The sequence below is a fragment of the Hyla sarda genome, chromosome 1 (genome assembly GCF_029499605.1).
Source record: "Hyla sarda isolate aHylSar1 chromosome 1, aHylSar1.hap1, whole genome shotgun sequence".
Lineage (NCBI taxonomy): Eukaryota > Metazoa > Chordata > Amphibia > Anura > Hylidae > Hyla > Hyla sarda.
In genome coordinates, this window is record NC_079189.1 from 331,784,249 (window position 1) to 331,809,010 (window position 24,762).

General features: G+C 45.7%; 1 long non-coding RNA gene across 1 annotated transcript in view; it reads left to right on the forward strand.

The window, feature by feature from the left end:
* LOC130273235 (uncharacterized) overlaps positions 1-19,964 on the forward strand; it is a 238,802-nt gene extending 218,838 nt beyond the window's left edge. Inside the window, exon 4 of the long non-coding RNA XR_008843922.1 lies at positions 19,831-19,964. This is a non-coding gene — a long non-coding RNA (uncharacterized LOC130273235). The remainder of the gene's footprint in view (positions 1-19,830) is intronic.
* The last annotated feature ends 4,798 nt before the right edge of the window (positions 19,965-24,762 follow it).

The window sequence follows — 24,762 nt, forward strand, 5'->3', positions numbered from 1 at the left end:
GGCCGGGATAGGAAGATGGGATAGGAGGATGGGATAGGAGATCAGGATAGGAGGTCGAGATAGGAGGACAGAATAGGAGGACGGGATAGGAGGTCAGGATAGGAGGACGGTATAGGAGGTTGGAACATGAGGTCGGGATAGGAGGTTGGGATATGACAAGAATATATGAGGACTGGATATGAAGTCAAAAGCTTCCTCCTTTGTTTATTTTCCTGCCCAACAGGGATTAGGAAGGAAAAACCGAGCAACGTCGGGTACTCAGCTAGTTGGTAATAAACAAAGGGGCTACTTTTACTACTGTGATTTCTTGTCCTATGAGGTCATAACTCATAAGCTGTTCAGTAATATTCAGAAACACATGGTGACGACCAGAGTTACTTGCCATTCATTTTATCTTCAAATAATCATAATTAGATCCATCTATTGCACATACATATCGACATTCAAAGATATATTACATTATTACACTGGCACTTTAAGCTTCAATACCTTTTTATGTGTTGTACATCTTGGCAAAACATTAATCTTTCTAAAATACTTCATAAGAAATTTCTTTAAATTTTTTTTTTTTTATAGAAAGCATGGCTTACAAAAAACACCCCATACCATTCAGAACATAATACTGTTTGGCTGCAGCATCATCTTTGTCCAAGCTAGACAAAGCCCAGTAGGTGAGGATGGGACTAGCACTCCTCTGTGCTCACTCCTGTCCTATCAGACTGCAGCAGGGAGGAGGAGGTTGCAGAGCTGTCTGTAGTGATTGTATGAAGAGACCCAGCACTCAGAGAGGAAGCTGAATCATGCAGAGTGAGTATACATTGCCACCAAAACACAGAATGACAAAGCAAATGAGCCACAGAAGGAAGGTATTTGTGAAAAATATAGGCATTAGACACACAAAAATTTAAAAAGGATTAGGTAATGAGTAGGATATTATCTGAGTAGACAATTGGATCTTCGTGAAACACTTCTACTTTCTTGAGCCCTGTAGGTCATAATTGAGCTTGTCAGAGTCAAGTGTGTAGTGAGTCTCCACTACGAAGGATAGAGTATTCTGTGATGCCACAAGCTATCGTAAGGGATTAGTTAACGGGAATGTTGTCTCCTAGGTAGACAGGCACAACGTAGAAATTGCAGTCCAAACAGCAGGGAATTTTTTAACTGACCTCAGCCAGTTTTATTGTCAGGTTGAGGTACAGGAACATAAAAAATAACAAACAAAATCTTAAGCCTGTCCGGCTCTAACTAAACAGGAAAACCTCACTGACCAAGTGCCAGCCTAATACCGGGCACCAAGCAAAATAGCAAAGTCCACACCTCTTGAAGTGCTCTTACAGGTTCCATGCAGATAACCTGTTCCCAGGCTGAGAGAGCTGTGTATGCATCCTCAGCCTTATATCAGGACAGCACACCTGAGGAGTGATTACCTGACAGCCGAAATCCTAACTGTCCCGATGGAGTGGGGGCCCACCCTTCTCTCCCCACTCCAGCAACACAGGCCCTAAGAAAAAAAAAATGGATTTCATACAAACCTGAATTACAGAGAGGTCTGCATAGACCTCTGCTGAACATTTCCCTAGTTGCTTTAAATGACAGAAGTGAGGAACCTTGGGCACATATAGACCCCGTCCACTACTTCTCCAGACACTCTGTCACACTATGTTTCAAGGTCCTCCCTGTTCTCAAGCTCATTTTTGCACTGTATCAGTTTTATTGCCGAACTGAAAACTGCGGTTGACCAGGGTTTTCAGTCTGGCAACAAAACCATATACGGATTTCATACAAACCTGAATTACAGAGAGGTCTGCATAGACCTCTGCTGAACATTTCCCTAGTTGCTTTAAATGACAGAAGTGAGGAACCTTGGGCACATATAGACCCCATCCACTACTTCTCCAGACACTCTGTCACACTATGTTTCAAGGTCCTCCCTGTTCTCAAGCTCATTTTTGCACTGTATCAGTTTTATTGCCGAACTGAAAACTGCGGTTGACCAGGGTTTTCAGTCTGGCAACAAAACCATATACAGTGCAAAAATTAGCCGACCGGAGTCACAATCTGATGCTGGCCGGCTCATTAAAATGAATGGGATGCGACGTGGGTCCGGCTGGGATATGGCAGCAGATGATTTTAAAATTTTCCCATATGCCAAAAACATAGTGTGAATGCTGCTGAAATGCTTCATTGATATCTACACACATGGATGTATGAAGAAATTGACTGTCATCTAAATATAGGTGCTAGTCACCAAAAATACCTGTCCATGTCTCTCTGCAGAAGATATAATTGCTGCTATGCAGTGCACTATATAAATATATAACTAGCTGAGTTGCCCGGTTTTTCCTTCCTAATCTTTGTTGCGAGGAAAATCAACAGAGAAAGCTTTTGACTTCATATCCCGTCCTCATATATTGTTGTCATATCGCAACCCCATATCTCATCCTCTTATCCCGACCTCCTATCCCGACCTCCTATCTCGTCCTTCTATCTCGTCCTCCTATCACATCCTCCTATCCCATCCTCCTAATTCATCCTCCTATCCCGTCCTCCTATCTTGACCTCCTATCTCGACCTCCTATCGCAACCTCCTATCCCGCCCTCCTATCTCGACCTCCTATCCCGACCTCCTATCCCGACCTCCTATCCCGTCCTCCTATCTCGACCTCCTATCCCACCCTCCTATCCCGACCTCCTATCCCGTCCTCGTATCCCGTCCTCGTGTCCTGTTCTCGTATCCTGTCCTCCTATCCCGACCTCCTATCTCGACCTCCTATCCCAACCTCCCATCTTGACCTCCTATCCTGTCCTCCTTTCCCTTCCTCATATCTCGACCTCCTATCTCAACCTCCTATCCCGACCTCCTATCCCGACCTCCTATCCCATCCACATATCCCATCCTCATATCCCGTCCTCCTATCTCGACCTCCTATCTCGACCTCCTATCCTGACCTCCTATCCCGTCCTCATATCCCAACCGTAATATGTGTACCAGGTATTGAAATATCTCCAGCCGTACGGAAGTTATGTGGGAACATACATTTCCCATTGATTTGCATGGGACTTTAAACGAAAACCCCGACCCTCACAAATGGGGGTAGTTAAGGGTTGAATTAACTATCCTATATTTTAAGTGGACATATAAGTAACATGTGACCAAGTATTATCGAAATATCTCTAGCCGTTTGGAACCTATGCAGTAACATATATTTCCCATAGACTTGTATAGGACTTTAAACATAAACCCCGACCCAGGCAAATGGGGGTGAGTAAGGGTTACACACACACACACACACATTGGCACTCATTTATCATTGGAAACCCGCCAGTTTTTGTCGGTTTTTTTTTTTTGGGCGCAAGATGTCTGCGACAAGGCGCAGACATCGTGCGACAAACTGCGACAAGCCTTTCCTACGAACCCAACTCGGGGATTTTGAAAGCCTAAAAAGGGGCGTTTCCCGACCAAAACCTTGGTTTCCCACTGATTTATTAAGAAACCCGACCCGAATTTTAGGGTTTCAGTGTCCTTTTTTTCCCACTGCTTCAAGCAGTGGGAAAAAGTGTTTGCCATTTCCCAAATTTTTGGACTGCGCCCCAAAAAATCCGACAGCAATAACACTTGCAACAGATTAATAAATTGATAGGGAAAAATATGGTCGGGTTAAAAGCCCCCCAAAAAAAAACAACATGACTTTTTTGATGAACGAGGGCCATTGAGTTTTATATATATACTAGCTGAATACTCAGCGTTGCCCAGTTTTTCCTTCCTAATCCTTGTTGGGGAGGAAAATAAACAAAGGAGGAAGCTTTTGACTTCATATCCCGTCCTCATATATTGTTGTCATATCCCAACCCCATATCCCGTCCTCATATCCCGACCTCCTATCCCGATCTCTTATCCCTTCATCATATCTCGACCTCATATCCCATCCTCACATCCCGTCCTCATATCCCGTCCTCGTATCCCGAACTCCTATCCCATCCTCCTATCCTGTCCTTCTATCTCGACCTCCTATCCTGACCTCCTATCCCGACCTCCTATCCCGACCTCCTATCCCGACCTCCTATCCCGACCTCCTATCCCGACCTCCTATCCCGACCTCCTATCATGTCCTCATATCTCGACCTCCTATCTCGACCTCCTATCTCGACCTCCTATCTCGACCTCCTATCACGACCTCCTATCCTGACCTCCTATCCCTTCCTACTATCTCGACCTCCTATCTCGTCCTCCTATCCAGACCTCCTATCCCGTCCTCCTATCCAGTCCATCTATCTCCAGCCTTACAGAAGTTATGTGGGAACATAAATTTCCCATTGATTTGTATGGGACTTTAAACAAAAACCCCGGCCCTCACAAATGGGGGTAGTTAAGGGTCAAATTAACTATCCTATATTTTAAGTGGGCATATAAGTAACATGTGACCAAGTATTATCAATATATCTCCAGCCGTTTGGAAGTTATGCAGTAACATATATTTCCCATTGACTTGTATGGGACTTTAAACATAAACCCCGCCCCTGGCAAATGGGGGTGAGTAAGGGTTAAATTACCTATCCTGTGATTGTTGTTGACATATAAGTTAAGTGTGTGTGCAAAGTTTCATGTTAATATCTTTAGCGGTTTGGACGTGATGCTGGAACATGCACACATACACACATACACATATTGGGGTTTATTTACTAACGTAACTCTTTTTTGTCGGGTTTTGCTCCCAAATTGTGTCGCACGTCCCTTGCGACACAATTTACGACCAAAAAATACCAAAACTCTCCATTTTACAAGAAAACCCCAAAAGGGGGCATGGTCACTGCATAAAGTGGGCGTGGTCCCGACAAAAAGGGCACCAGTTTTGAAAAATCACAACATATTTACTATGGTTTCCACAGAAAATGTGGTGGATTTGAGCTGAGAAAAACCCGACAGATCAGGACAGTTGTAAAAAAAAGTAGGGCTGCAGCTAACGATTATTTTAATAATCGATTAGTTGTTGATTATTTTTTTCGATTAATCGGAAAAAAAATTCAAAATGCCAAAAAAAAAGTGGTTCAGCTGATTCTACTTGAAAAACGTGTACAATGGCCATATTAAAAGTTTCTAGCATGTGATGTGACCAAACAGCAGCAATTTTATTTATTTATTAATTTTTTTAAGTTTAAGCCGGTTGCTGTACAGGATCATTATTAATGATCCTGTACAGAAACCAGCGTAAATTTGATACTGCCGCATGGGTAACTGTCTGAACTATTAAAAATTTTTTTTTAATGATTCACTAATATTTTAATAATTCAGACAGTTAACCATGCGGTAGTATCAAATATGTAAAAGAAAAAAATATTTTACTTTTTTTGTATAGCAATAGGAAAAGGGGGAGCTCAGTTTCATTGGGGGAGCAGTAAATTTAAATTTTTTTTACTTTTTTTTTTTTTTTACTTTTTTTTATATAGCACTCCTATAAACATGTGTATGTGCAGAATGCAGACCATTGCTTTTACAGACCACTTTAGACAGCAGGGCCCTCCTTTAGACAGCAGGGCCCTCCTTTAGACCTCAGGGCCTCATTTAGAAAGCAGGGCCCTCCTTCAGACAGCAGGGCCCTCCTTTAGACAGCAGGGCCCTCCTTTAGACCGTAGGGCCCTCCTTTAGACCACAGGGCCCTCCTTTAGATAGCAGGTCCCTCCTTTAGACAGCAGGTCCCTCCTTTAGACAGCAGGGCCCTCCTTTAGACAGCAGGGCCCTCCTTTAGACAGCAGGGCCTCCTTTAGACAGCAGGGCCTTCCTTTAGACTGCAGGGCCCTCCTTTAGACTGCAGGGCCCCCCTTTAGACCGCAGACCCCACCCTTGTAGACAGCTCACCTGCAGCTGTCCTCTCCCGGGGGCTGCACAGGCTGCACAGTTCTCCCGTCCGCATCACATTATGCTATGGAGGACCATGTGACACACATGTCACTCTGCTTCCTCCGTAATGTTATGCCGGGTGCAGGGGAGGAGTTGGAGTGACATGTATGTCACATGGTCCTCCATAGGAGAACGTGATGTGGACGGGAGAATGGCAGCGGAGCGGCAGCACCCGACAGAGGACAGCTGTAGGTGAGCTGTCTACAAGGGTGGGGGATGCGGTCCAAAGGGGGGCCCTGCTGCCACCGCCCGACATGTCCCCACTGCTGCCTTGCTCCTAGCGCGCCGCCGGGACATGTCTATTCTCTGCTGCTCATCTCTGTACCCGACGGTGTGCGCTGATTGCACTAGGAGCAGGGCAGCGGCGGAGACATGTCGGCTTCATTCATTCATTCACTGGCGCCACTGACGGCAGACAACGAATCGGGCGATTATACGATAACGGGATTCGTTGACAACGAATCACGTTATCGATATTAATCGATTACATTGATTAATCGTTGCAGCCCGAAAAAAAAAGTGAAATGTAGGGAAAAGTGAAAAATGTAGGGAAACCTTAGTAAATACATTGGGAAAATACCTGTCGGAAATCAAAACCCACAAAGAAACCTACACTCCACTCTCAGTAAATAAACCCCATTGAGTATTATATATATATATAGATAGATTGCTTTGTACTCCATTGCAAAAAGAGTATGATCAGTTGTTCACACAAGTGAAACTTGTCTGAAAATTATTTTAGTCCTGTTTTTCAGGGTTGCTGTCAGGAGATACAAACAGTACCCCCTTAGGCCCTTTAAATCCGTACAGGGGCCGCAGCCGTGCTCACTCTTTGGGAGGAGGAGAGCAGAGAGGGATGCTCCTCCTCTCCCCCACCTCCCCCTCATGCTTTTCTGCATGCAATCCCATTTATGGAGCATGAGCATGCTATATTTCCTGCTCCACCACAGACCCTGACCTGCCCACGCCACTGGGAAGAGGAAGTCTTCCCCTGCCAACAGCTGATGCCATGTACAGTAAGTAACTATCTATTTATCTTCAACAGAAGAATGCAGCAGCACACTGCCAGCACAAAGATATAGGTGAAACATGAAAATGCAGTTAAAACATGGAGAGCTCTACAGCTATGGTGTAATAGATGCAAATGTGAAACTATGAAATAGTGAGGCACTTAGCTCGCAAATTTGTCTCCGTCGGCGGTCAAATAGCTTGGACCGTCCCACCGCAATAAGGTAGCCTCCTTGGGACGGACCCTACACTGTGAATATGCCTCTGTGTGAACAGTTCAGTAAGCATGGCAGGATCTGGAACATCCAAGACACCTTATATACACACCTGATAGAGGTGGGTGGGGTGCAAGGCCAACATGGAGGTAGCCACTCCCCCGTATGTGCAATACAGACAAAGAATAAGTCAGCCAGCACTTTAGTTGATACCAAACTATTATATAGACCTGGCCTACAGGTGCACGCTACTAGGCTAGATATACAGCAACAGAAGAATGCAGCAGCACACTGCCAGCACAAAGATATAGGTGAAACATTAAATTCAGTTAAAACATGGAGAGCTCTACAGCTATGGTGTAATAGATGCAAATGTGAAACTATGAAATAGTGAGGCACTTAGCTTGCAAATTTGTCTCCGCCGGCGGTCAAATAGCTTGGACCGTCCCACCGCGATAAGGTAGCCTCCTTGGGACGGACCCTACACTGTGAATATGCCTCTGTGTGAACAGTTCAGTAAGCATGGCAGGATCTGGAACATCCAAGACACCTTATATACACACCTGATAGAGGTGGGTGGGGTGCAAGGCCAACATGGAGGTAGCCACTCCCCCGTATGTGCAATACAGACAAAGAATAAGTCAGCCAGCACTTTAGTTGATACCAAACTATTATATGGACCTGGCCTACAGGTGCACGCTACTAGGCTAGATATACAGCAACAGAAGAATGCAGCAGCACACTGCCAGCACAAAGATATAGATGAAACATGAATATGCAGTTAAAACATAGAGAGCTATACAGCTATGGTGTAATAGATGCAAATGTGAAACTATGAAATAGTGAGGCACTTAGCTCGCAAATTTGTCTCCGCCGGCGGTCAAATAGCTTGGACCGTCCCACCGCGATAAGGTAGCCTCCTTGGGACGGACCCTACACTTATTCTTTGTCTATCTATTTATCTTTCTACTTTCCATCAGTCTATCTATCTCAGTGTTTCCCAACCAGGGACCCTCTAGCTGTTGCAAAACTACAACTCCCAGCATGCCTTTGGCTGTGTGGGCATGCTGGGAGTTGTAGTTTTGCAACAGCTTGAGGCAACCTGGTTTGGAAATGCTTATCTATCTATCTAAGAACAAAGTTCCAGCACGACTCTAAGTTAAGTGAAAAATGCTGTGAAGTTTATTCACCCATGTTTCAATGTGACATTTCAACCGTCTACATGCTTGAGAAAGATCGCAGTTGGCGTTTGAAACGTCGCATTGAAACATGGGTGGCAGCTGAAGGCACCCTGGTTGGAAACTCATATTTATCTATCTTATATTCAATGGCATACTGACAGGTTGGGCATCCGGGCACTGCCCAAGGTGCTGTACCTGAAGGGGAGGGGGACCACCGCTTTTTTTTATTTTTTATTTACCTTCTAACGACGTAAATGGCGAAAAGGATGCCCACCACCAGCCTCTAACCCCAAGTCTAGCCCCAAACCCCTATTCACTTAGACTGCAGGACGGGCTGCAGGTCCTTTAAAGTCAGCACAGGGGCTGCCAGGGGTACGCACTACCCACTGGGGGTACTACCTGGGGGAACTACCTACTGGGGGCGTTACCTACCTGGCATCAGCATGAGGAGAACATATGGCGGCAGAATGAGACAGCCTGGAGGGGACATCAGCAGCATCAGTCCTGAAAGTGACCCGGTGACAGAGTGGGGCGGTGGGTGGCAATACCAGTACCCGTTGATGAAGGTGGGTGAAAAAAGGATAACTTGGCATCAGATGTGTGGCATCAGGCAAGTGGCAGGATCAGAATAGTTGCTGAGGCAGGTAGGCAGAAGAAAACTTTCTCTTTGTAAAAGTGTTAGTGTGCACAAGAAAGTATTGAGGATATGGATTACGTAAAACGTAACTTAATAATATTCTTAGGATAAAATATATGTACCCAATTTTTGGGGGAAATCAAACAAAAGGAAAGGTGTGCAAAAAACTCCATGTGCCACCTACACCACCAAGTATTGATGTGATGCAAAGACCTCAAAAAGGTGGAAGGGAACAACGTATGGTCCATTGTAACCGGTGGGGGTAAAAACGTCCCCTGTAAGGCCCTACTCTCGCATTATTGAATCGTTTCTTGGCAAGTGTTACTCGCCCTAAAAGGGTGACCCCACACAGGAACCTCTCACTATTTCCACCTACAAACACTGCCATTTCCCAGGGTTTTTAGGTGGAAATAGGGAGAGATTCTTGTGTGGGGCCGCCCTTTTTAAGACAAATAACACTTTCCTCGAAAAGGTGGAAAGGAACAACATATTGTCCATTGTATCAGGTGGGGGTAAAAACTTCCCCTGTAAGGCCCTACTCTCCTCCCTATTAATTCCATTCTTGACAAGTGTTACAGGCCCTAAAAAGGGTGGCCTCACACAGGAAACTCTCCCTATTTCCACCTAAAAACCCTTGCAAATGGCAGTGTTTGTAGGGGGAAATAGGGAGAGGTTCCTGTGTGGGGCCGCCCTTTTTAGGGCGAGTAACACTCGCCAAGAAGGGAATTAATAATGCGAGAGTAGGGCCTTACAGGGGAAGTTTTTATCCACACAAGTTACAATGGACCATACATTGTTCCCTTCCACCCTTTCAGAGGTCTTTGCATCACATTAATACTTGGTGGTGTAGATGGCACATGGTGTTTTTTGCACACTTTTCCTTTTCTTAGATATAAAAAAAATTGGGGTCCATATATTTTATCCTATGAAAAGTTAAAGGGGTACTCCACCCCTAGACATCTTATCCCCTATCCAAAGGATAGGGGATAAGATGTCTGATTGCGGGGGTCCTGCCGCTGGGGACCCCCGCAATATAGCATGCAGCACCAACCTGTTACTGATCCAGAAGCGCTGGAGGGTCTGGGTCCCGACCACAGGAACGGAAGATTGTGACGTCACGCCCCACCCCCTCAATGCAAGTCTATGGGAGGGGCCGTGACGGCTGTCCGGAGCAGTAACAGGTGGGTGTCGCATGCTATATTGTGGGGATCCCCAGTGGCGGGTGGGTGCCGCATGCTATATTGCGGGGGTCCCCAGTGGCGATCAGACATCTTATCCCCTATCCTTTGGATAGGGGATAAGATGTCTAGGGGTGGAGTACCCCTTTAAGTTTTAGCTAATGCATATAATCAATACTTACTTGTGGTCTGATGCAGAGCAATGTCTGTAAGGAGCAGTACCTTAAATAGCACCTTGTTTTGCACTATCCATATTTGTGAAGTGTTGGTGTGGCACCATGGTCAATCTACTCTGATGCATCAGGCTCTGGTGGGTGGAAATCCTGGCTGATACATGCCTGATTCATCTTCACAAAGGTCAATATAATGGGGAGAAACTATTAAAACGTAACTTTTACAAATTATAGATAAAATATCATTAAGCTCCAAATCAGATTTCTTGAGAACAAGCCGGACAAAAAAATTCCGAAGATGACCCAGTTCCACAGCGAGCTGCAGTCACCACAATTTAATCAAAAAATGAACATATAATACAACAAAAGCTCATGTACTGTATCCACAAAGAAACATGGGTAAAGTCCATAAGCTAACTACATGGTTTTTCGACACGTTTCTGCCAAGATATAACGGCATCCTCAGGGGAAACCAAAAAATATATTGTAAAGAGTGCGGTTTACATATAGTAGTTTTTACATAAGACAACCAACACTGCCTTATGTAAGTCCGAGTTATAATGTCAAGTATGCCGAAATATTAGACTTCAGGCTGTCGGAAACTTAAAACTACAGGACTCTGGGTACAACCAGTCAACGCTGTAACATGTGTATGCTTCTGTTTTCTAGTGTGTGTCTAAGTGGTGGAGTGCATACCTGCATTGGCCGGGAGCCGAAACATTTGGGTGTGCAGCGCATCCGCATGTCTCGGCTCCCTGCCAGGGATGCGCTCCACCACTTAAACACCTGCCGGACAGCAGAAGCATACATGTTACAGCGATGACTGGTTGTACCCGGAGTAGCGTATTTTTGGGTGATGAAAAAATGAATAAAAAGCAATCAAAAAGTCAGATCAATACAAAAATGGTTCCGCTAAAAACTTCAGCTCACGGCGCAAAAAATTACCCTCATACCACCCCGTACGCGGAACAATAAAAAAAAGTTATAGGGGTCAGAATATGACAATTTAAAATTTTCCAGCATGTACCGTATTTCTCGGCGTATAACACATACTTTTTAGGCTAAAATTTTTAGCCCAAAGTCTATGTGCGTGTTATACGCCGATACACCCCCAGGAAAGGCAGGGGGAGAGAGGCCGTCGCTGCCCACTTCTCTCCCCCTGCCTTTCCTGGGGTCTAGAGCCCTGCTGCCGGCCCTTCTCTCCCCCTGGCTATCGGCGCCGCTGCCCGTTCTGTCCCCCTGACTATCGGTGCCGGCGCCCCATTGCCGCCACCGATAGCCAGGGGGAGAGAAGCGGCGACGACAGCCAGGGGGAGAGAAGGGGCAGCGGCACCCATTGCCGACGCCGTTGCCCCGTTGCCTCCCCCCATCCCCGGTGGCATAATTACCTGGGTCGGGTCCGCGCTGCTGCAGGCCTCCGGCGTGCGTCCCCTGCGTTGTTGCTATGCACGGCGCGGCGCACTGACGTCATGCGCCGCGCCGTGCAGCGCATAGCAACGACGCAGGGGACGCACGCCGGAGGCCTGCAGCAGCGCGGACCCGACCCAGGTAATTATGCCACCGGGGATGGGGGGAGGCAACGGGGCAGCGGCGCCGGCAATGGGTGCCGCTGCCCCTTCCCTCCCCCTGGCTGTCGGCGCCGCTTCTCTCCCCCTGGCTATCGGCGCCAGCAATGAGGCGCCGGCACCGATAGCCAGGGGGAGAGAAGGGCCGGCAGCAGGGCTCTAGACCCCAGGAAAGGCAGGGGGAGGGAAGCGGGCAGTGACGGCCTCTCTCCCCCTGCCTTTCCTGGGGGTGTATCGGGGTATACACGCGCACACACACACCCTCATTTTACCATGGATATTTGGGTAAAAAACTTTTTTTACCCAAATATCCTTGGTAAAATGAGGGTGCGTGTTATAGGCCGGTGCGTGGTATACCCCGATAAATACAGTAGTTACGACAAAATCAAACCTATATAAGTAGGGTATCATTTTAATCATATGGACCTACAGAATAAAGATAAGCTATAATTTTTACTGAAAAATGTACTGCATAGAAATGGAAGCCCCCAAAAGTTACAAAATGGCATTTTTTTCCTAAATTTTGTCGCACAATGATTTTTTTTTCCCATTTCACTGTAGATTTTTGGGTAAAATGACTGATGTCATTACATAATAGAATTGGTGGTGCGAAAAATAAGCCATAATATGGATTTTTAGATGCAAAATTGAAAGGGTTATGATTTTATAAAGGTAAGGAGGAAAAAACGAAAGTGCAAAAATGGGAAAACGCTCAGTCCTTAAAGCGTACCCGTCAGATCTAACAATTTTTTTTAATTTTATATATCACTCAGTACCTAATCCTGACCATGTACATCTATTTTTTATGTGTCTAGCACCTATTATTACACTTTTAATTTAGCTCACTAGTCTGAATTCCTCTAAAAGGGAAGGTGTGCAGGTCTCCACCCCTCCCTCAATATGCTGTCTGCTCACATTTCCTCTAGCATTAGCAAAACTACAACTCCCAGCTTGTCCTCACTGACAGTAGCAGGACACAAGCTGACAGTGGGAGGATTTTTCCTCCAGCTGTGAGCCCTGCGCTCACAGCTGTCAATCAAGGAAGTGTGTACATGACATAGGTGATGATGCATGGACACAGCAGGACTAGTATGTGTCCAAGCATGCAGGGGGGGGGGCAGTTGTTTGACTAGCTTTTTCTGTATAAAATACTGAAAATTTTATAATGAAAGCAACTGCAAAACCTATTGCTTTTGCATGCTTTACAACATATCAAAAGGTGTGTTGGTAAGTTCATGTCCAGGTATGCCGCCAACTGCTGGTTTAGGTCCTGCTCCAGGTCTACCTGCTGCTGATGAGTTGCTTCACTATGCAGGTGAAGAAAGTTACTCATCAGCGACTGTAGACTCAGGCTGCTCTGCCACGTCACCCCACCCTTCCCCAGCAGCCATGGCAGTGGAAGGTGAACGCAGAGGGCCCCCCGAGTCAGACTTGCGAAAGGATGGACGATGGTGCATATAAGCATTGGCCAAATGACTGTAGGATGTCTCTGTAGTAGGTCAGTTTGTCCTCCCTCTCACTGAGTGCAAAAAAAGGCCCCCATTTTGTGCCGGTAGCAAGTGTCCAATAAGGTCATCCCACTGCCGAATGGTGACAATTCAGAGGTCATGCGCAAGCAAGTGAGCATGCATCATGCCATTTGTGCAAGTGATTCAGAGGGACTCTCTGCCTCCATCTCCACTGCATATTGTCTGGGTCCTCTGTCTCGCCTTCCTCATAACCCTCCAGCTCCTGTGGCTGCTCCAGCTCCTCCTCTCCTGTCCCCACAGGACTCATGCGGCCGTGAGATGTAGGCACCACGTCTCCAGTGCCCTGACCAGTCATCATTTCAAACATGTGTTGTAGTAAATGAAGCAGTGGAATGACGTTGTTCATCCCGTAATCCTGGTGACTGACTAATAATGTGGCTTCCTCAAGGGGCCTGAGCAAACGGCAGGTGTCACGTATGAGCTGCCACTGGTTGACATTGAAGTTTCACAGGGGAGTCCCCCTATCCACTTGGATTATCAAGAAATCGGTGATGGCTTTTCTCTGTTTGTATAGTCGGATCAACATATGGAGGGTGGAATTCCAATGTATGGAAACGACGCAAATCAGACTATGTTGGGGGATACCGTTCTGACGCTGCAAAGAGGGTGTGCTTTGCAGTGTATGAGTGGCTGAAGTGCATGCAAAGTTTATTTCCCATTGTTAGGATGTCTTGCAGATGGGGGGAACACTTCAGGAACCGCTTGACAACCAGTCTGAACATGTGTTCAATGCAGGGCGCATGGCTCAAGCTTCCTTGTCGCAGCGCAGACAAGATGTTTTTCCCGTTGTTGGTCACCATGGTTCCCATTTCCAGATTTCGAGGAGTAAGCCATGATTCGATTTCTTGATCACTTTTAGCAGTTCCTCCCCTGTGTGACTCTGTTCGCCAAGGCAAACAAACTATGTGAAGAACAGTGTGACACTGTCATGCCCTGCACACATGGTATGCTGGAGGGGCACTGAGACTTGTCCGTGCAGTGGAGGCTGAGGACACGGTGGAGGATGAGGAGTCGGAGACCCACATTGTCACAGGACAAACGGCCTGAGAGAGTGGAGGGGGAAGTGGCGTGACCCATCCAAGTTTTTTGTGGCTGTGCAGGAACCAATTTACCCAGTGGGCCATAAAGGACATGTATTGTCCCTGACCGTGGTTACATCTCCACACGTCAGCGTTGCCGTGCACTTTGGTACACACCAAAATTCTCAAGGACTTGCCCACCTTCTGTTCCACAAAGTTGTGCAAGGCTGGTGCTGCCTTTTTCACAAAGAAATGACGGCTTGGGACTCTCCACCTTGGCTCGGCACAAGCCATCAGTTCTCTGAAAGGTGCAGAGTCCACGACTTGAAAAGGGAGGGACTGCAGCACCAGCAACTTGGACAGGAGCACATTCAGCTTCTGCACTGTTGGATGAGTGGGCGCATACTCTTGTCTCTTGCACATGGCTTCGCCGACGGATTGCTGGCGGAATGACTGGGTGATGCAGCAGGCTGGACCACACACATCGGAGCCACGGTTCTCCCAGGCCACTTTATAATGACATTGCATATGTTGACACAGGGCCGTGTTGCCAACATTGGGACCCTGGCAACGCTTCGCCTTCTGCCAACACATCTTGCATGTGGCCAGGATAACATCCTCCGGATGCTTGATGAAAAACTGCCAGACTGCCGAGTAGCTGGTTTTCCCACCAATAGTCTGCACTGATTGACTGCTACTGCCGCCATCTCCAGGGACCCCTGTTTCACTACCTCCCGGGAAAGTAGGCTGCAGCAAAGCAGGTGGTCTACCCCTGGCACGTTTGGCTCCAGACTTTCCACTTCTGCAACCATGCTGACTGCCAACCATGCTACCACCTTGCTGGGTCAGCTGCTGGCTCACGGGAAACCTGCAACCCTCTTCTCCTAATGATGATGAAGCCCCTTTTGCACCCGGCTCCCAAGTACAATCAGCTTCATCATCATTGTCGAGCTTTGTCTGCACATCACTGATGGCCTCCTCAGGTTCCTCAACAGTGCCTGCTTCAGGAGCATGAACGCTTGCAACACCACCTCCCACGCCACTCTCCTCATTGCTACTTGCCGGCCTAGAGGAGGAAGCGGCGGATGTCTCCTCCACTTCTTGGCTGGGAAGTAGCTGCTGACTGTACTTGAGTAGATTGTCCTCACTAAATAGTGGAGCTGAACCAACAGCATACAATACTTCTGTGGGGGAGGGAACAGTATAGGACAGAGGCAATGGGAGGACAGGGATTGCTCCCGGGCCATGCCAACTGAGGGTTGTATCTGAGGAACCCACCGACTGTTGACTGGGGGTGTCAGATGTCACTTGTGATGAAGTGGATGACCACATTAACCAATCGATGACGGTAGATGGGTTGCTGGTCGAGACACGACCGCTAGCTGATACCTGGAGCTCAGGCCTCTCGCTGCGACTCCTGCTGCTACTCGCCCCTAGTCAGCTGTGAACTCTGCCTGTGCCTGATGAATTTAGGCCTCTGCCATTCCTCTGTGCACGTCCCAGCATTTTTCTGGCTGACATACTTAGTGCGTATATGAAGGGAACACAATACGCTCCACTACGCTGAAAACAGTATTTGTCTACAACACCAGCAGGTGTGTACTTTTGGCTTGCCTTTTACAGTAATTAGGCCCTTAGGACTATAACAGGAACAAAATGGTACACCACGTAGATGTACATTCATGGTATGCACTTATAAGGGGAGTACAATACGCTCCACTATGCTTAAAACAGTATTTGTCTAAAACAGCAGTTGATGTGTACATTTGGCTGGCCTTTCACAGTAACTAGGCCCTTAAGACTTTAACAGAAACAAAATGGTACACCACGTAGATGTACGTACGCGGTATGCACTTATGAGGGGAGTACAATACGCTCCACTACGTTTTAAACCGCATTTGTCTACAACACCAGCAGGTGTGTACTTTTGGCTGGCCTTTCACAGTAACTAGGCCCTTAGGACTATAACAGGAACAAAATGGTAAACCACGTAGATGTATGTACATGGTATGCACTTATGAGGGGAGTCCAATACGCTCCACTACGCTTAAAACAGTATTTGTCTACAACAGCAGCAGGTGTGTACTTTTGGCTGGCCTTTCACAGTAACTAGGCCCTTAAGACTTTAACAGGAACAAAATGGTACACCACTGAGATGTACATACATGGTATGCACTTATGAGGGGAGTACAATACGCTCCACTATGCTTAAAACAGTATTTGTCTAAAAAACAGCAGTTGATGTGTACGTTTGGCTGGCCTTTCACAGTAACTAGGCCCTTAAGACTTTAACAGAAACAAAAAGGTACACTATCAATGTGCGCACAGGTTACACTTAATAGGGGACAATACGCTCCGCTACGCAACCTGTTAGGCACTAATAGCAGGTGATTATGGCTTTTAGTGCTCTGCTCACCCTAACTAGCTGGCTACTATTAGCTTTTCAGTTGTTGTACACTGAACTGCTGCAGCACACAGTCACACTGTCACTACACAGTGTACTACAGCCAAATTTGTACTTTCTCTCTCAATCTCTCTCCCTTCCCTATCAGGGCTTCTAGGCCGGATTTGGGCTTGAGATGAATCGCTGCTCTAATACACCCAAAATTGCACTTTCTCTCTCAATCTCTCTCCCTTCCCTATCAGTGCTTCTAGGCTGGATTTGGGCTTGCTTATATAGGGCTGGCTTGCTGCTGATAGGCTTCATGTGATACAGGGTCATTCCACCTAGCTGTGTTCCCGCCTTTCCAGCATTTCTTGCCTCATGTCCTGACATGTGGAGCCACCATCTTACAATGCCTGGAGCCTGGACTGCACTAAATGGAGTTTAATGAAGAGATTCATGCAATTGAATCGCGGCGATATTTGGATTTGTTGCTAAGCTAATTTCTCCTGAAATTCGTAAAAAATTCGGTTTTGTCAGATTCAATTCGCTCATCCCTACCTACTACCTACCTACCTACCTACCTACCTGTGGGGCACTACCTACTGGGGATATAAATTATTACCTACCTTTTGGGGGCATTATCTACAACCTACCTGGGGGCATTACCTAGTACCTATTGGGGGCATAACCTACCTGGGGGCACTACTTACTGGGGACATTGCCTACAACCTACCTAATGGGGGCATTACCTACCTGGCAGCATTATTAGGGCCATTACCTACCTACTGGGGTCTTCTACCTTATTGGGGAGATTCTCTACCTACCTACTGTGGCATAACCTAGGGCACTGAGGGTAGGGAACAGGTGGGGCAAGTGCTTAAAAAGTGTGGAGCCTAAGGCCTCTTTCACACTATGGAATAGTTCCGTTTAGGAACTTCCGTCACCAGTTCCATCACTTTTTTGTCGAAATCCGTCCGTTACAAAACCCATGACGGCCGTGACTAAATCGCATTGCAGCCTGTGGGGTTTTGTAACTGCCCGTTTGCACCCGTATATGCCCGTAATTCATTACGGGCGTTATACAGTGATGGGACATTGTGGTGGAAAAATGACTGCATACTGATTTGATACAGATCCATGGAACAGTCCAGATATCTGGATGCTTCCTCTGTGACTAAACCCCTCCCGGCTACTATAGGGCGGCCGGGAGGGGTTTAGTCACAGAGGAAGCATCCAGATATCTGGACTGGATGCTGTGTTCCCTTACTAATGAATGTACCATCATATTTACAAGACACGGGAGATCTGCTCAGGACCCTACAGGATTTTTCATGGGATCCCTCATATAGATTGGCCAGAATTGACGTGGAGGGCCTGTATACCTGCATCCCGCAGGATGCAGGTATACAGGCGATCCATAGTCAGTTACTATATGGATTCGCAAGTTAAGGAATTTCTGTGTGAACTGTGTGAAATGCAATGCATTCCAATTCAATAATAGATGGTATACAAAGTTGACAGGCATGGCCATGGGGACACCAGTGGCCCCACGCTAGTCAATCTGTATCTTGCTTAATTGGAGGCTCATATGGTCTTTTCCCCTCTGAATCCTTACATTAGGTACATTAAAATGTATCATCGCTTTATTGATGATGTCATCATTATATGGGCATGCACTGAGCAGATATTTCTCATATTTGTGGAGTATCTCAATAAAAATACTTTTAATATGTTTTTCACCAGCATTTTTGGGGGACAGCAACTCACATTTTTAGATGTAGAGATCACTGTGGAATCAGGGAATCTTTGCACAAGGGGTTACCATAAACCTAATGCTAACTAATGCGTACAAAAAACCTTAAGGATGCCCTAGTAAGAGGCAGATTAAGCACAACTGACAACTGGCTAAATAAAATCAACCCCATGTTCAACTACATATGTGGTATGTGTAAGTGGTGCCCCCAGATGTTTCCTAGCAAAACAGTAAAGTTGGGTTCTGAAGTTATCCCATTCATGGGGCATATTACCTGTAGTGTATGCCATACAATGTACTTGTGGCATATACTATATATGAAAAACGATGAACCCTCCACACACGCTTCTCTGAACATGTACGGTCCATAAAAACGGAAAAAGGGTCTCCACGCCTCATACAACCCATCCGTGAAGCAAACAAAGGCAATACCAGTGAGATGTCATTCATGGGCTTAGTACACATTAACTTAACTCCCTATGGAGGCAGCCATCATGCGGCTTTACTAAAAAAGGAAACATCACTTATGATCAAGACACAAGCTCTAGGACCGTGTGGTTTAAATGGGTATTCCAGGAATTTTTTTTATTTTACTATGCTACAGGGGCTGTAAAGTTAGTGCAGTTCATAATATAGTGTCTGTACCTGTGTGTGACGGTTTTCTCACAATTCTTATGTGATATTTACTCCAAAATGTATTTTTAGCAGCATACAAAATGACTGTTGTCTCAGATTTTTCCCAGGTTGCAATTCAGTTGAGAACTGACCTCCCCAGTCATCTGATGACAGGGAGCCGGTCTGCTTCAATGGGTAAAGGGATCGCTTGTTGGGAGAGAGATCAATCTTCAACAGCTGTAGGCACTTGTGTGGGAGGGAGGAAAATTGAATTATGGGATTAGTAGTAAAAAAAAAAAAGAAAAGTCAAACAGGAAATACCAGTTCACAAAAAGCTAGCCACAATATTATGGTAATCTCACAACATAGCCATTTAGCCCCAAGACAAGCACATATCCTTCCTAAGCATGTCCATTACTGTCTGCTAGGTACGTAATAAAATCCCCTTATGGTGGATAACCCCTTTAAATGAAAGAAGTGACCTCAGTATATTTAGCTAGATATTAATTGCTTACTTTATATGTTCCAGCATATTTTAAATAGCACTTCTGTGTATATACACTTGTATAATGTGAACTCACTTTGTCTTGTCTATGTATATCTCTATGTGCTCCCCTGCAGCAATCAAGGGTCAACTTGCACGCAGGTCTGCTAATAAAGTTACTTGTATTTAAGGAAGGAACAATGGGATATGATGTAGGAACCAGTTGAAGCAAGTAGCCCCTGCAAATGGTCGTTGCTCCATGTTATCGCTCCAGTGTTGTTTTGCCTATGTTATACCTCATCAATAAAGAAAAGCTCAATTATGCTGCAGAGAGTGCCATCATTGTTTCCTACTCCTTTATGGTCATTAAATGATGTATGCTAAGGCTGTGTTCACACATTCAGGTTTTTCCTTCATGCTTGTCTTCCATTTACTGTTCCTGCCTTTTTCCTTGATAATTGCAATTAAAAACCTGGACATGTGAACACACCCTAACAGGGATTCTAACTGGGTAGAACCCCTAATAAATGTTATTGAACGCAATAATAATAATAATAATAATAATAATAAAGAAAAGTATACAGTAAGCGCATGTGCTTCCCCTTACGGTTCTTGAAGGTAACTAGAATATTATTATTTTAACCCACATTTATGTGAATGTTTTGCTTGCTCTTCTGGTTTAGAATACAGAGCTTTCACTTTTTTGAAGATACAGGATATATTTAATCAGTAGAGAATGTTGGAACTAAAAATGACATGATGTTAAAATGGAAAGTAGATAACATAATAGAAAGATGTGGGATGTGCCAGCACGTAGCAGGCAGAGAGCAGGATCTACAAACATACATAAAGAACTGGACTCCCCTTTTGCTGATCTAACTATATGTATTAGGATCCTATTAACCTCTTCATGGCCCATGACGTATGCATACGTCATAACACCCTGGGTCTTAAGGACCCATGACGTATGCATACGTCATGTCATTTCCTGGTCTCCGCCGCTCACCCGGCGGAGATCGGAAGCAGATCCCTGCTGAAATCCTTCAGCAGGGATCCAGGGCAAACGCCGAGGGGGGCCATGTAGGCCCCCCATGTCGGCGATCGCCGCAAATCGCAAGGGAAATCGCCCTTGCGATCTGCGGGGATACCGGGCTGATCGGGTCTCTGGGACCCGACCGCCCGGTAATTTTGCATGATCCCGGCTGTCACAGACAGCCAGGACCATGCTAACATATAGGAGCGAGGTGGCAAGCCTGCCACCTCCTCCTATACCCTGCGATCTGTCGGTTAGTTAACCGACCAATCGCAGGAGGGGGGCGGTTACTTCCTCCCGTCCTGCCCGGCCCCTGAAAGTCCGGAGAGGACGGGAGGAAGACCGGAGGACGCGGCGGGGGACGGGGGAGTGCTGGGGACCGGCCCCGGTACTTACCTCGTCCCTGAAGACCCGGATCCCGGCGAGGAAGATGGCGGCGGCGGCCCTTCAGATGTTGCAGAACTACAACTCCCAGCATGCCTGGACAGTTTTGACATACTGGGAGTTGTAGTTTTGCAACACCTGGAAGGGCACAGATTGGGAACCACTGTATTAGTGGTTTGCAAACTGTAGTCCTCCAGATGTTGCAAACTACAACTCCAAGCATGCTGGGAGTTGTAGTTCGGCAACATCTGGCTCTAAAGATGTTGCCGAACTACTACTCCCAGCATGCCTGAGAATGTTTGGGAGTTGTGGTTTTGCAACAACAGGAGGCACACTGGTTGGAAAACATTGTTTCCTAACTCAGTGTTTCCCAACCCGTATGCCTCCAGCTGTTGTGAAAACTATAACTACCAGCATGCACTGATAGACTGTGCATGCTGGGAGTTGTAGTTTTGCAACAGCTGGAGGTCCCCCCCTTGTGAATGTACAGGGTACATTCACATGGGCAGGGGGCTTACAGTGAGTATCCGGCTGCAAGTTTGCGATGCAGCAAATTTTGCGCGGCAGCTCAAACTCATAGCGGGAAAATCGCTGTAACCCCCCACCCGTGTGACTGTACCCTAAAAACACTACACTACACTAACACAAAATAAAATAAAAAGTAAAAAACACTACATATACACATACCCCTACACAGCCCCCCTCCCCTCCCCAATAAAAATGAAAAACGTCTGGTACGCCACTGTTTTCAAAATGGAGCCTCCAGCTGTTGCAAAACAACAACTCCCAGTATTGCCGGACATTGACTGTCCAAGCATGCTTGGAGTTTTGCAACAGCTGGAGGCACCCTGTTTGGGAATCACTGGCGTAGAATACCCCTATATCCACCCCTATGCAAATCCCTAATTCAGGCCTCAAATGCGCATGGCGCTCTCACTTCGGAGCCCTGTCGTTTTTCAAGGCAACAGTTTAGGGTCACATATGGGGTTTCGCCGTACTCGGGAGAAATTGCCTTACAAATTTTGGGGGGCTTTTTCTCCTTTCACCCCTTATGAAAAGGTGAAGTTGGGGTCTACACCAGCATGTTAGTGTAAAAAAATAAATTTTTTACACTAACATGCTGGTGTTGCCCTATACTTTTCATTTTGACAAGAGGTAAAAGGGAAAAAAGCCCCCCAAAATTTGTAATGCAACTTCTCCCGACTACGGAGATACCCCATATGTGGGCGCAATGTGCTCTGGGGGCGCACAACAAGGCCCAGAAGGGAGAGTGCACCATGTACATTTGAGGTGATTTGCACAGGGGTGGCTGATTCTTACAGCGGTTTTGACAAACGCAAAAAAAAAACCACATGTGACCCCATTTTGGAAACTACACCCCTCACGGAATGTAATGAGGGGTGCAGTGAGAATTTACACCCCACTGGTGTCTGACAGATCTTTGGAACAGTGGGCTGCGCAAAATAAAAATTTTGGACAGCCCACTGTTCCAAAGATCTGATAGACACCAGTGGGGGGTAAATGCTCACTGTACCCCTTGTTATGTTCCTCAAGGGGTCTAGTTTCCAAAATGGTATGCCATGTGGGGGTTATTTTGCTGTTCTGGCACCATTGGGGCTTCCTAAATGCAACAAGCCCCCCGAGCAAAATTTGCTCTCAAAAAGCCAAATATGACTCCTTCTCTTCTGAGCATTGTAGTTCGCCCGTAGTGCACTTCAGGTCAACTTATGGGGTACCTCCATACTCGGAAGAGATGGGGTTACAAGTTTTGGGGGGTATTTTCTGCTATTAACCCTTGCAAAAATGTGAAATTTGGGGGGGAAACACACATTTTATTATTATTATTATTTACATATGCAAAAGTCGTGAAACACCTGTAGGATATTAAGGCTCACTTTATTCCTTGTTACGTTCCTCAAGGGGTATAGTTTCCAAAATAGTATGCCATGTGGTTTTTTTTTCCTGTTCTGGCACCATAGGGGCTTCCTAAATGCAACATGCCCCCCAAAAACCATTTCAGAAAAACGTACGCTCCAAAATCCCCTTGTCGCTCCTTCCCTTCTGAGCCCTCTACTGCGCCCGCCGAACACTTTACGTAGACATATGAGGTATGTGCTTACTCGAGAGAAATTGGGCTACAAATAGAAGTATACATTTTCTCCTTTTACCCCTTGTAAAAATTCAAAAATTGGGTCTACAAGAACATGCGAGTGTAAAAAATGAAGATTGTGAATTTTCTCCTTCACTTTGCTGCTATTCCTGTGAAACACCTAAAGAGTTAAAATGCTGACTGAATGTCATTTTGAATACTTTGGGGGGTGCAGTTTTTATAATGGGGTCATTTGTGGGGTATTTCTAAGATGAAGACCCTTCAAATCCACTTCAAACCTGAACTGGTCCCTGAAAAATTGTGATTTTGGAAATTTTGTGAAAAATTGGAAAATTGCTGCTGAACTTTGAAGCCCTCTGGTGTCTTCCAAAAGTAAAAACTCGTCAATTTTATGATGCAAATATAAAGTAGACATATTGTATATGTGAATAAAATAAAATAATATTTGGAATATCCATTTTCATTACAAGCAGAGAGCTTCAAAGTTAGAAAAATGCTAAATTTTCTAATTTTTCATCAAATTTTGGGATTTTTCACCAAGAAAGGATGCAAGTTACCAAAAAATTTTATGACTAAGTTAAAGTAGAATATGTCACGAAAAAACAATCTTGGAATCAGAATGATAACTAAAAGCATTCCAGAGTTATGAATGTTTAAAGTGACAGTGGTCAGATGTGCAAAAAATGGCCGGGTCCTAAGGTGTAAAATGGCTGGGTCCTTAAGGGGTTAACCCTTCATCCAGTTAAAATGTGCATATTTTATATGTAAGGATTATTGTGCAATATATCTAAGCACATCCATATTCTTCTCATATGTTCATATAAGCCAAGTACACAAACCTATAATCCCAGCAGTGCAGAGAATCAAGATATAGCATACAGAAAGGGTTCTACACAGTTACACTTAGTCTTGCACTGTTTTAAACACACTAAATTTATATAGTGATTAACAGTTACCAAAGCTGCAGTTATGTATCAGCATGCGATTTGTTTGTTGTTAGGTATGGAGCTGACTTGTAGTCTTTGACAATAAAAACACATTTTGTTTCCATAGTCTGCATTTATTGACACTGCCTGGAGAAAGATCCCTGTTGTGATTGTAAGACTTTGCAGCAGCTTGCATCCACTACGAGAAATACACTTATTTTCAAGACAAAGGTACAAAGCTAAACTGTTACACTTTGTAGAAATATTACAGTGGATGATATATTTTTTTTCAACAAGTTGAACTGACGCACAGTACACAACACTGATAGACGCTTAAGTTAGTTGGCAGAATCGGGAGGCAGCCTGCCATCGGTCCCGCTGTGTGAGTGGTGGAGTACAGATGTGTGGGTGCAGAACTGGATAGCCCAGCAGAGCTAACACATCTGGAGGAAAAAAATCTGACTTGTGACTAGATATGCGCACACCCAAAAGTAGACACAGTTGAGACATTTGAGAAATTTATTTGGGTGCAGAACAACACGTTTCGAGGGGTCACCCCTCTTCGTCAGGTTCATCAACCTGACGAAGAGGGGTGACCCCTCGAAAAGTTGCTGGCTTCTACCTGTGGTGGCAAGCTAATGTGTATGAAAAACATGATGATGTAATTTTG